This window comes from Lontra canadensis, unplaced genomic scaffold (genome assembly GCF_010015895.1).
Source record: "Lontra canadensis isolate GAN:19392208 unplaced genomic scaffold, GSC_riverotter_1.0 scaffold13, whole genome shotgun sequence".
Classification (NCBI taxonomy): Eukaryota; Metazoa; Chordata; class Mammalia; order Carnivora; family Mustelidae; genus Lontra; species Lontra canadensis.
In genome coordinates, this window is record NW_022631007.1 from 1256384 (window position 1) to 1269786 (window position 13403).

At 42.9% G+C, this 13403-nt stretch overlaps 1 pseudogene; it reads right to left on the minus strand.

Annotated features, from left to right (window-relative positions):
- Positions 1-2802: 2802 nt before the first annotated feature.
- Positions 2803-3438, minus strand: LOC116867680 (annotated as a pseudogene).
- Positions 3439-13403: the final 9965 nt, after the last annotated feature.

The following is a 13403-nucleotide window of genomic DNA, read 5'->3' on the forward strand; positions in this document are numbered from 1 at the left end:
TTTTTTTTTTTTTTAAAGATTTTATTTATTCACCTGACAGAGAGAGAGATCACAAGCAGGCAGGGAGGCAGGCAGAGAGAGGAGGAAGCAGGCTTTCCGCAGAGCAGAGGGCCCGATGCGGGGCTCGATCCCAGGACTCTGGGATCATGACCTAAGCCGAAGGCAGAGGCCCTAACCCACTGAGCCACCCAGGCGCCCCTGCATCCCTGCTATCTTGATTTTAGTCTAGCAACACCCATGGTGGACTTCTCACGTATAGAACTGTAAGATTGAAAATCTGTGTTATTTTAAGGCACCAAACTTGTAGTACTCTGCTATGGCAGTGATAGGAAACTATTACTTTATTATTAATGAGGGGTAGAGACCGAAGATGAAATCATATCTGGGAAGAAGAAAAAGCATTTCTGTTGTTCCTGATGCAGCCGGCCTCACCCACAAAATGCTTGGCTTCAGCAGAAATGCAAACATGCTGTCAGTCCTTAGATCCGGTGTGTCTAACAGAAAAAACATTCATGAGATTCTACACTAGTTTTGTCCTGGAATAGAATATACTGAGCAGTTACAACAGTTTTCAGTGTATAAAGTGGGTCCCCTAGAAATTGTGGGTCCCCCTGTGTTGAGTAAATAAATGAATGTGATAAGGACAGGCTCTGGGAGAGACTGTAATGACTCCATTTTATTTTTTAAAGATTTTATTTGTTTATTTGACACAGGAAGAGAGAGAGTATGAGCAGTGGGAGTAGCGGGCAGAGGGAGAATCAGACCCCCCACTGAGCAGGGAGCCTAATGCGGGATTTGATCCCAGGATCCTGGGATCTCAACCTGAGCCAAAGGCAGTCGCTTACCCGTGAGCCACCCTCAGGCACCCTAATAACTCCATTTTATTTGCTTATTTATTTATTTAAAAGATTTTATTTATTTATTTGACAGAGAGAGAGAGATCACAAGTACGCAGAGAGGCGGTGGGTGGGGGAACAGGCTCCCCGCCAAGCAGAGAGCGCTATGTGGGGCTCAATCCCAGGACCCTGAGATCATGACCTGAGCCAAAGGCAGAGGCTTAATCCACTGAGCCACCCAGGTGCCCTCATAAAGTGATTTCTTAATGGCTCTTGATCAATGAAGCACCAAGGAAGTTTAGTGCAAATTCTACCAAATGCATTCATCAAAATGGGGGTTTTGTTCCCTTTTTCAGCAAATAGGTGTTATTACATTAATATTGAGAATGTAACAGATTGGGTTGACTCGATATTTAAAAGCTATCAATCACCATGGGACACCTGGCTAGTTCAGTCAGTACAGCGTGACACTCTTGATCGTAGGGTCATGAATTTGAGCCCTATGTTGGGTGTAGAGTTTACTGGGGAAAAAAAAAAAAAGTATATCACCATAAGCCCGCCCTGCAACTAAAAACTCAAACACAGTAATCTCAAGATCCATCTCTAGTCCAAACTTATCTATACTCAGGCTCGAAGACAGAATAGGACCAAAATGTATTTATGTATAAAATGTATTTAATGTATTTAAGTATTAAAATGTACTTAAGTAATAAAAATAATTTGATTGTTTTAATGCTGGAAGTATTTTATTATATTAAAATGGCACATAATCCTTCCTACCCTCTGCTTCATGGATAAGAGCAATATTATTTTAGTTGCTCAAACATTATAGTATAGTTGATCCTAGAACAACATGGGTTTGAACTATGAGAGTCCATTCATACATAGATTTTTCCTGATAAACACAGTGCAGTATTGTAAATCTATTTTCTTTTCCTTATGATTTTCTTTTTTTAAAAAAGATTTTATTTATTTATTTGACACAGAGAGACAGAATGAGAGAGGGAACACAAACAGGGGGAGTGGGAGAAAGAGAAGCAGGCTTCCTGCTGAGCAGGGACCCCCCCACCGCCCGATGTGGGACTCGATACTAGGACCCTGGGATCATGACCTGAGCCAAAGGCAGACGCTTAATAACTGAGCCACCCAGGCGCTCCTCCTTATGATTTTCTTATCAACAATTTTTTTTCTTCAGATTTATGAAAAATAATACAGTATATACTACATATAGCATAAAAAATACATGATCATCAACTTTATGTTATCATTAAGGCTCTGGTCAACAATACGTTATTAGTAGTTAAGTTTAGGGAAAGTCAAAGTTATACATAGATTTTCAACTGTGGGGGGAAGGGTCAGCACCCCTAACCCTCACGATGTTCCAGGATCATCTGTATTAAGAATATCTGCTTCTTGTGGTAGGCTTTTCATTAGCTCTCTGGAAATGAAGTCACAAGAATAAAGTCTTTTAAGTCGCAAATTCGGGACAAGACTGTACAAAAAAGTCCCCAACATCCAGGAACCTGGGGATTCAACACTATTGAATCTTTGTATCAAATGACTGTCTTTGACTAACAGGGTTTGAAAACATTTTTTAAGTGATCTCTGTGCCCGACGTAAGGCTCAAACTCATGACCCTGAAATCAAGAGTCGCATTGTCTACTGATGGAGGCAGCTAGGCGTCCCGGGTTTGAATTTTTATTGTTGCCCCTGAATCATGAATAAGCACAGCTATGTTAAGTAGTGACTTCTCCTCGACTTCTGGGGAGGAAGGTGTGCTCTTTCAGGGGTAAGGCTTCCAAGTTTTTGTCTTTCTCCATTAAAAGCCCTGAGCCTTATTCTAGGTTTTCGGTATGCTTGACCTTGATGATCCTCCATATCCAAATTCACTTGGCCACCACAAGTCAGTCACTGAAGTTCGAGGGGAGTCTCTTTTTTGAAATATTCTGCCACCAGTAATGTCATGTTAAAAGATTTCTAATATAAGTTGCTGGATTTCAGGCATACATGCAGAGTCACCCTTCTCTTAACAGATTCCAGAAATTCAGCATTTGTTGGGTCATTGTATGGTTTCGACTCCTCATCATCTAAACGCAAGTTGTTGCTGAAACTGTTGTAGGCAAAATCTGAACTTCTTGTGGCTGATTTTCTCCATAGATGTATTGAGACTGCCTATGAAAGGAATGCCCCACTCTGTCCCCTCTACATTCAAATGACTTTAATTTGTCATCACTCAAAGCTCTTGTGGCTTCATTCAGAGGGACAGTCCCATGTTCCCTTGTCTCTTTGAAAAGGTCACTCACAATTTTTCCAGTTGAAGGTTGAATTACATGTGATCCTCTGCACTCGTGTTCGCTTGCGTAGACTCTTACAGTCAGTGATGTGGTGGTCAGCACCTCAGCCAAGGGAATATATCTCTAAGAGCAGGCAACCTTTGCGGTGGTGTGCATGCGCTTTTAAAGACTGTAACTGTAGGCCTGTCACATTTGGAAGATTTGCCTTTCATTTCATTTTTAACTAATCCTGCCAAGGCCAATTTATTTCTTGATACATCATCACTTTGGTTGTTTTCAGGTTTCTTGTTTTTAGTCTTCACTTTTTTTTTTTTTTTTTAAGTAGACTCCATGCCCAGTGTGGAGCCCAGTGTGGGGCTCGAACTCACAACACTGAAATCAAGACTTGAGCTGAGATCAAGAGTCTGACGCTTGACCAACTAAGCCCCCCAGGGGCCCCAGGTCTTTACACTCTATAAATTCTATAAATTCTGGGGCCCCTGGCTGGCTCAGTCAGTAGAACATGCGACTCTTGATTTCAGGGTCTTGCTTTCAAGTTCCACTTTGGATGTGAAGCCTACTTAAGAAAAAAAAATTCTGCAAATCTTGCGTGTTGGTGGGGGGGGGGGGCTTGGCCCTATAGACTTCCTCTCTTACCCTCCAGCCCTCTCTAGCCAACTCCTCCAATCTTATCGTTTATTTCTTTTTTTTAACTCCCTCCCTCCTGTGTGGGTCTGTGTGCCTATTTCTTCCTACTTTTTAGTTTGAATGAATTTGCTAAGATCTTTGCTTACCATTGCTGTTAGCTTCCTCACTTCTTCCTCTCAGATTCATTTTTCTCTTAGTGCTGATCTACCCTCCTTTATATTTACTTCACAGTGAGTCTCTAAATGTTAAACTTCCGGAGTCCAGTCCCAACTGAAAAAGTCTTTTTCTTTTCTTTTTTTTTTCTTTTCTTTTCTCTTCTTCTTCTTCTTTTTTTTTTTTAAGATTTTATTTATTTATTTGACAGACAGAGATCACAAGCAGGCAGAGAGGCAGGCAGAGAGAGAGAGAAGAGGAAGCAGGCTCCCTGTGGAGCAGACAGCCCGATGCGGGGCTTGATCCCAGGACCCTGGGATCATGACCTGAGCCGATGGCAGAGGCTTTAACCCACTGAGCCACCCAGGCACCCCAAGTCTTTTTATTTTCATGCTTGAATCATGTTTGGGCTGTGTACGTAATTCTAGATTCAAAGAGATTTTTCCTCTTGGGGCATCTGGTGAGTTTAGTTGGTAGAGCATGCAACTCTTGATCTTGGGGTTGTGAGTTTGAGCCCCACATTGGGCATAGAGCCTCCTTAAAAATATATTAAAAAATAAAAAATAAAAGCCACTTTTCATTAAAAAAAAAGAGAGAGATTTTTGCTCTAAACTTTAAAAATTCTCCCCCTTTTTTTTCTTGCCTCTGCTTTTCAATGAGAGACTTCCTGTCAATACAATGGTCATAAATTTGTAGTTCATCTCCCCCCACCTCCACTGGAAAGTGCCAGGGTTTCCTTCATTCCTGGCATTTACCACTGTGTCACAATAGATCTGCATGTTGGTTTTATAAAAGGATCCTGATTGGCATTTGATGGGTTCATGTTTTTTTCTTCCTGGGACATTTCCCTCTTTTATTTATTTGAGTAAAACTTCCTCTCACAATTACAGACCCATATCCCTGATGAACACAGATGCAAAAATTCTCATCAAGATGCTAGCCAGTAGGATCCAACAGTACTTGAAGAAGATTATTCACCACGACCAGGTGGGGATTTATTCCTGGGCTGCAAGAGTGGTTCAACATCTACAACTCAATCAATGTGATACACTACATTAATAAAGAACGGACAAAAACTGTATGGTCTTCTCAATAGAAGCAGAAAAAGCAGTTGACATAGTACAGCATCCTTTCTTGATTACAACTCTCCACAGTGTAGAGATAGAGGGAACATACCTCAATATCATAAAAGCCATATACAAAAAGCTCACAGCAAATATCATTCTCAATGGGGAAAAACTGAGAACTTCTCCCCTAAGTTCAGGAACGGGACAGGGATGTCCACTATCACCAATGCTGTTCAACATAGTATTAGAAGTCCTAGCCTCAGAAATCAGACAACGAAAAGAAATAAAAGGCATCCAAATCAGCAAAGAAAAAGTCGAACTCTCACTCTTTGAAGATGACACGATACTCTATGTGGAAAACCCAAGAGACTCCACCCCAGTATTGCTAGAACTCATAGGAATTCAGAAAAATGGCAGGATATAGAATCAGTTGCATTTCTGTACACTAATAATGAGACAGAAAAAAGAGCAATTAAGGAATCGATCCTATTTCCAATTGCACCCAAAACTGTAAGGTACCTGGGAATAAACCTAACCAAACATGTAAAGGATCTGTACTCTGAAAACTACAGAACACTTATGAAAGAAATTGGAGAAGACACAAAGAAATGGAAAAACATTCCATGCTCCTGGATTGGAAGAACAAATATTGTTAAAATGTCTATGCTGCCCAGAGCAGTCTATACATTCAATACAATCCCTAGCAACATACCATCGACATTTTCACAGAGCTGTCAAATAATCCTAAAATTTGTATGGAACCATAAAGACCCCAAATAGGCAAAAGAAGGTTGAAAAAGAAATCCAAAGCTGGTGGCATCACAATTCTGGACTTCAAGCTCTATTACAAAGCTGTGATCAAGACAGTATGGTACTAGCACAAAAACAGACACACAGATCAGTGTAACAGAACAGAGAAACCAGAAATGAATCCTCAACTCTATGGTCAATTTATCTTTGACAAAGCAGGAAAGAATATCCAATGGGAAAAAAACAGTCTCTTCAACAAACGGTGTTGAGATGATTGGACCGCCACATGCAGAAGAATGAAACTGGACCATTTTCTTACACACACACAAAAATAGACTTAAAATGGATGGAAGACCTAAATGTGAGACAGGAATCCATCAAAATCCTAGAGGAGAGCATAGGCAGCAACCTCTGTGATCTTGGCCACAGCAACTTCTTGTTAGACATGTCTCCAAAGGCAAGGGACACGAAGGCAAAAATTAACTATTAGGACTTCATCAGGATAAAAAGCTTTGCACAACAAAGGAAACAGTCGACAAAACCAAAAGGCAACCAACAGAATGGGAGAAAATATTTGCAAATCTCTTATCAGATAAATGGCTAGTATCCAAAAATCTATAAAGAATTTGTCAAACTCAACACCCAAAGAACAAATAATCTAGTAAAGAAATGGGCGGAAGACATTTCTCCAAAGAAGACGTACAAATGGTCAACAGATGCATGAAAAAACACTCAATGTCACTTGGCATCAGGGAAATACAAATCAAAACCACATGAGATACCACCTCACACCAGTCAGAATGGCTAAAATTAACAAGTCAGGAAACAACAAATGTTGGAGAGGATATGAAGAAAGGGGAATCCTCTTACATTGTTGGTAGAAATGCAAGTTGGTGCAGTTACTCTGGAAAACAATATGGAGGTTCCTCAAAAAGTTGGAAACAGAGCTACCCTATGACCCAACAATTGCACTACTGGGTATTTACCCCAAAGATACAAATGTAGTGATCTGAAGGGGCACCTGCACCCCAATGTTTATAGCATCAATGTCCACAATAGCCAAACTGTGGAAAGAGCCCAGATGTCCATCAACAGATGAATGGATAAAGAAGATGTTGTGTGTATATACAATGGAATACTACTCAGCCATCAAAAATGAAATCTTGCCATTTGCAATGACGTGGGTGGAACTAGAGGGTTTGTGCTAAGCAAAGTAAGTCAGTCAGAGAAAGACAATTATCATATGATTTCACTCATATATGGAATTTAAGAAATAGAGGATCGTAGGGAAAGGGAGGGAAAAATAAAACAAGAAGACATCAGAGAGGGAGAGAAACAGTAAGAGACTCTGAAGTATAGGAAACAAACTGAGAGCAGCTCCCGGGTGGCACAGTCATTTAAGCATCTGCCTTCAGCTCATTTCATGATCCCAGGGTCCTGGAATGAGCCCCAAGTTGGACTCTGCTGAGCTGGAGTTTGCTTCTCCCTCTCCCTCTGCCTGCCACTCCCCCTTCTTGCGCACTCTGTCAAACAAATAAATAAAATCTAAACAAAAAAAAAAACAAGGGAAACAAACTGAGGGTTGATGGAGAGGAGGGGAATGAGGGATTGGGGTAATTGGGTGATGGGCATGTGATGTAATGAGTACCGGGTGTTATATAAAACTGAGGAATCACTGAACTCTACCTCTGAAACTAATACTACACTATACTTGAGTTAATTGATTAAAAAAATTAAATTAAAAAAAAAACAACTTCCTCTCATATTGTATTTTCTACTTCAGAGCTCTTAAAGATTTTATTTATGTATTTGAGAGGAAGAGAGAGTGAGGGGAAGGAGCAGAGGGAGAGGGAGAAGCAGAGTCTCCACTGAGCATGGAGGCCAACATGGGGCTCCCAACATGGTGCTAGATCCCAGGACCTTAGGATCATGACCTGAGCTGAAGGCAGACACTTAACCAACTAAGCCACCCAGCCACCCATCTACTTCAGAGCCCCTTTTTTCTTTTTAAGATTTTATTTTTTTGACAGAGAGAGATCACAAGTAGGCAGAAAGGCAGGCAGAGAGAGAGAAGGGGAAGCAGGCTCCCTGCTGAGCAGAGAGCCTGATAAGGGGCTCAATCCCAGGACCTTGAAATCATGACCTGAGCCTTAAGGCAGAGGCTTAACCCACTGAGCCACCCAGGTGCCCCTACTTCAGAACTCTTATTAGCTGATATTGAAAGTTTTAAATTGGTCCTCCATATATCTTAGATTTTCCTTTCAATAAATATTTTCCTTATTTTGTCTTGTACTTTGTGATACAAAAACATATTGCCCATTTTGGTTGCTCTGTTGAGGGGTTTTTGTTGTCTCATAATCATGCTCACGTTTTCCTATTTTCAACACGAAATACATAATGAACAATCATGTTTGTATTTTGTCCTGTGCTGTGAGATACAAAAACATATTGCTCGGGGCGCCACATGGGGCTCTCTGCTCAGCGGGGAGCCTGCTTCCCCCCCCCCCCCCCCCGCTCTCTGCCCGCCTCTCTGCCTACTTGTGATCTCTGTCTGTCAAATAAATAAATAAACTCTTTAAAAAAAAAACCATATTGCTCATTTTGGTTGTTCCGTTGGAGGGTTTTTGCTGTTTCATAATCACGCTCAATTTTTCATATTTTGAATACGAAATGAGTACATGAATAATCATGTTCACATTTTGCCTTGTACTGTGTGATATAAAAACAGTGTCCATTTGGGTTGTTCTATTGAGGGGTTTCTGTTATTTTGTAAGCATGTTCAGTTTTTCAGTTTTGTTTTTTTTTAAATGCATGTGTTATCCTTTGCCTCCAAGAATGTTATAATTATTCTGAAGTCTTGTTCTTGCTCTATGAGCTATTTCACTGGGCAAAAGTTCTTCTCAACGCTGGATTTGATAGCTCTTTCAAGATGTTGATTTTCTTCTTATGTTTGGTAATTGCTCCTTAGAAGCTCAGCTTTTATCTGAGATTTCCCGACCGACCGTTTGTGCTCTCCATGTCCACGCTCCTTAACAAAAGGGGGATGGGACCACGTCCTGGTGCGATGGTGCTATGTTGTCAATAGCTGGCAGGGGGCATATCACGATGGGGGGTATTTTGGCTGCTCCTCTTCTGCAAACGGTGCTTCCCTTTCCTCCTCGGTTTCATCAGCCATCAAGACCACTGCTGTCCTTCCTTCCACCTAATGATCTCCTAACCACTGCTCTCACCCGGAGGCAGGTAATCTTGCTGGAGTTTCTCAGCCCCAGGAGACTAGAAGGGGGAGTGTGTGGCGTGGTTAACATGCTTGGTGGTGCCTGTCGTGACATCCTGAGTCATCAGTGCCTTGTCAGTAACTTCTGAGCCCCAAAGCCCCCAGGATCCACCCTCTTTGAGCCTGGAGTGATTTCGGTGCTGTTTTCAACTCCTGTGGTGGTCAGCCTATAGCTCTGCACATTTTGGGCTGTGGTTTTCTTCTCTGACCAGTTCCTACCTGCCAACTAGCTTTCGGAATTCTCATGGTTTATGCTCCACCAAAGGCTCTCCTTGTTGTCCAGGGTGATTATGAATTTATATTACTTTTTTTTTTAAAGATTTTATTTTTAAGTAATCTCCACACCCAATGTAGGGCTCGAATTTACCACCTTGAGATCAAGAGTCCTATGCTCTACTGAATGAGCCAGCCAGGTGCTCCTATATTACTTATTTTTCTATCTTTTGTATGTTTTCATTTCTAACCAGCTGGGATGGGAAGGAAAGGCTGCAGCTTGTATTCCGTCTGTAATCTGGGACTGGAACCATCTCCCATAGGCCTCTCTCCACCATAATACCAATGTCGATGGTAGGCAGAATAATGGCCTCGTCCCTTCCTCCAGGAGGTCAGTGTCCTAATCCCTGGAAGCTGTGTGAATGTTATGCTAGATACCAAGGGAGAATTAAGAATCCAGATGCGGTTACAGTTGCCAAACAGCTCGACCTTACAATATGGAGATTGTCCTGGATTATCCAACATAATCACAAGGGTCTTTAAATGTGGAAGAGGGAGGAAGAAGAGTTAGTGTCAGAGGGACTGATGTGATGAAAAACCCAACCGGCCACCACTGGCGGTGAAGATAGAAGGGGGCCAAGGAAGTGGGCAGCCCCTTTAAGCTGGAAAAGACAAGAAACAGATTTCTGGCCTAGAATCTGCAAAAAAGAAAGCAGACCCGCCCACACCGTTATTCTAGCCCAGTGAGATCCATTTTGGACTGCTGACCTTGAGAACTCTAAGATAACAAATGTGGGCTGTTTTAAGCAACTAAGTTGGGTGTAATTTGTTACAGCAACAATAGGAAGTGAACACAATGTTGAAATGTGGTTGTTGGTGTCTGTCCTTCCACCTCACTGCCAGCTTCTGGAGAACAAGAGCCATACTGTTGTCTCCTTTATTTACTGGGAATCCCGCACAGGATCTGGGACACAGTCAGGGCTTAGTCAATATTTGTGGAACAAATGAGAGAAGGAAAGGCTGCTCTCACTCTTTGACGTTCCACCCAGGCTCTGAGATTGCAAAGCAGTCACTGCCTTTCTCCTTCCCCAGGTCCTGGACACCCGAAGCCCTTTGATCTCACTTTTCTTGGTTTTCCTCGTCCCCCACCGCAGGTCTTAGGCTAATGCACTTGGAGCTGCCTCCCCTGCTGGGGACTGTGGCCCTCCCCTCTCCAACCCTGTGTGCAGCAAGAATTGGGATGGAGGACACGTGTCACATATGTACCCAATTTTGCCCACAGGGCTTCTGGGGGGTTATGCCTGAAACGAATGTTTTCTTCCTCTCTGGGATCCTGCCTGCTTTCCTCTCTTCTCTCAGCTGCCTCCCTTCCTCTTTCCCCAGCCAGCTTCTGCACTTTGCCAAGCGGCTTGAATGAGGGGCATAGCTTTTGGTTCATCTCTTCCTTTAACCTCAAGGTTCCCATCTTCCTTGCAACACTTCTGAAACCTTCTCATATGATCCCAGCGGTTTCCAGGAGAGACAATGAAAAGACTTAAAGGCACTCTCAGGCCACCTTGGGTTTACTACAATGCCACTCAGGGACTCCCTCAGTTCGTTTTCTGCAGAACTGCGAAATTCCCCAGGCTGGGCTTTCTGAGCTGTTGCTGGGTCACTGCGATACTGTTATTTTGTTGCTGCCTTCTCAGGCAGCCATTCTCAGGTCCTGGCTTCTCTCATCCTGAGCTGAGTTTGGCTTCTGCCTTCTGGCTTTGCCTTCTGGCTTTCCCTTCGTGTGCCTTGTGTTCAGTCTCTCCTGGAACCAGGCTCTGATGGGCTCGCTTGGTCACGGTCTAACGCAGCGTTCTCATGCTAGACCTCCTGTAATGCTGCTGATTTGTTCCATATGTTTGATTCTGGTAAGCGGGCCAATTCCTGGGCAGTCTTTTGCGGCTAGGTCTGGTAGCAGAGCCAAGAGAATCAATGTGTGGAAACTTACATAGTGAGATTGCTGCCTTTGACTACTGGGTCCTGGTGCTGTCTGTACCAGGCATGAGGATGCCGCTCAAGGGCAGACTCCTTAACACAACTCTGTTTTTGCAGGTGATATTCACACCTCTTCGTTCTTTTCCACTTGCCCCATCCCCCCCATCCCCCCACTCCATGAAGATACCTAGTTAACGAAACAAGTAGATCATCCAATTTCACTCTCCCTACAACTCAATTTCAGGTGTGAACTTTTCATTTTGGAGGAATCCTTAGGTCTCCATCATCGGATCTGCTGCAGGAGGCTGGGGCACCACAGAAGTGAGGTCCAGATCTAAGATGATGGCTCCTGTCCTAACAATGAGTTGTTATTTCTGTTCCCCTGTGGACAATGGTCTAGGGGTCTGCATGCTCCGAAGGCATCAGAAACAAGCGGGACAGGACTCTGAGGTCTGTATTCTCTTGGTGGCTGACTTTGTCTCTTTTTTTGAAGATTTTTTGTTTATTTATTTGGCAGAGAGAAAGAGAGCACAAGCAGGGGGAGCAGCAGGCAGAGGGAGAGGGAGAAGCAGAAAGGGAGAAGGAGAGAAAGAGCACCAGTAGGGGAGGAGGGAGCAGAAGGAGAGAGACAATTTCAAGCAGACTCCCTCCAAGCCTAGCGTGGAGCCCGAGGAGGGGCTGGATCTCAACCCCGAGATCACAACCTGAGGTGAAATCAAGAGTCGGATACTCAACCGACTGAGCCACCCGGGCGCCTCGGACTCTGTCATCCTCGTATGAGGACTCTTTCCTCCCTTCCAGAGCTGCATCCCTGCCGCCTAAGCTGGTAACCGGCTTGCCTTTCCTTAACGCCTTTGATCACAAACATTTTGTAGAGGCTACCCCAGGGAAATTAAAGGTGTCATGAGTGCTACCAGTGGCAGCTGCTTTCAATTCACTGCTCTCCTCACACAATTAACTTTGGGAGGTTTTAGTCCTATGCCTGGAAGGTGCAGCTGAGTATTTCCTATTTTAGGACAGCTCATTGTCCTCAAACGACTGAACAACTCATTATTTTTATCATTAAGTCAATTTATCACGTATAGCAAAAAAAAAAATCCACATAATCATGCTTATTTCGGTATTGTGCTCTACTGATCTAACCATTTTTGTCTACCTCTTTGTCAGTTTCATGCTGCTGCCGTTACTGCTGCTTTCTTTACAGGACATTTTGCTACTGCTGGGGCAAGGACCCTATTAGTGCCTCCTACTCTTTTTTTACCCTCAAAATGTTCTGGCTGTGCTCATGTGAGTCTTCCAGAGGAATTTCAGAATCAACTTGTTAAGTTCCAAAATCTCCACATCGGGATTTTGATGGAAATTGCATTAAATTGACATCATTAGAATATCAAATCTTCTCATCAGGAACATGTTGACTTTTCATTTACTTAGGTCATTGTTTATGTCTTTAAAGTTCTCTGGTTTTCTTCATATATTTCTCAAAATGTTCCAGGTATATACTCTCTTTTTTTTTTTTTTCAGCCAATGGGATTTTTTGTTGTTGTTGTTTTTTGTTTTTCCATTTCAGACTTTAATTTTTTTAAACAAGGTTTTGGCTTAGTCAAGTTTCCTATGGTAGCAATTTACAGAGATATACTCTAAGGCAAAAAAAAAAAGGGGGGGGTGGTGGGAATTCTTTGGAAGCTGGCCAAGGCCTCCTCTGCAGCCTGAGGGCAGAAGGGGGAGTGGGCCTCAGGAGGGGGCCTGGAAACAAGAACTGCTTAGTTTCTCTGTGTTGCTTTTCAGTAGATGTTTTCCTCTCCCTCTGTAGTTTTTAGCTTTCTTTGCTGCTCTCTTTGTCCCGCTTCACATTTCTGGGAAGCAAGACGATATAGAGCAAATCTGGCTACAGGGTCTATCCATGTGAATGGAGCATTTCTCAGCGTCTGCGGGCTGGATCGACTCCTGACACGGATTTCAAAGCTTTGCAACGTCAGGAATTTGAAAACAATCTGTCTCTTCTCGCCTAAGAGGGTTCGAGTTGGCAGAAATGGTATGGGAGAACCCTCCCTTCCTAGTTCCAGATGACTGATAAACAGGGACTGACAATCATCACTGCTCTGGGATTAATAATTCAACAAAAATATATTGAGCCCCTACTGCTTTGCTGGTCACCATGTGCTTCCGCTTACTTCATCTTGGCTCAGATCACGTAGTATCCCATAAACACTGAACTGTGTGGTTT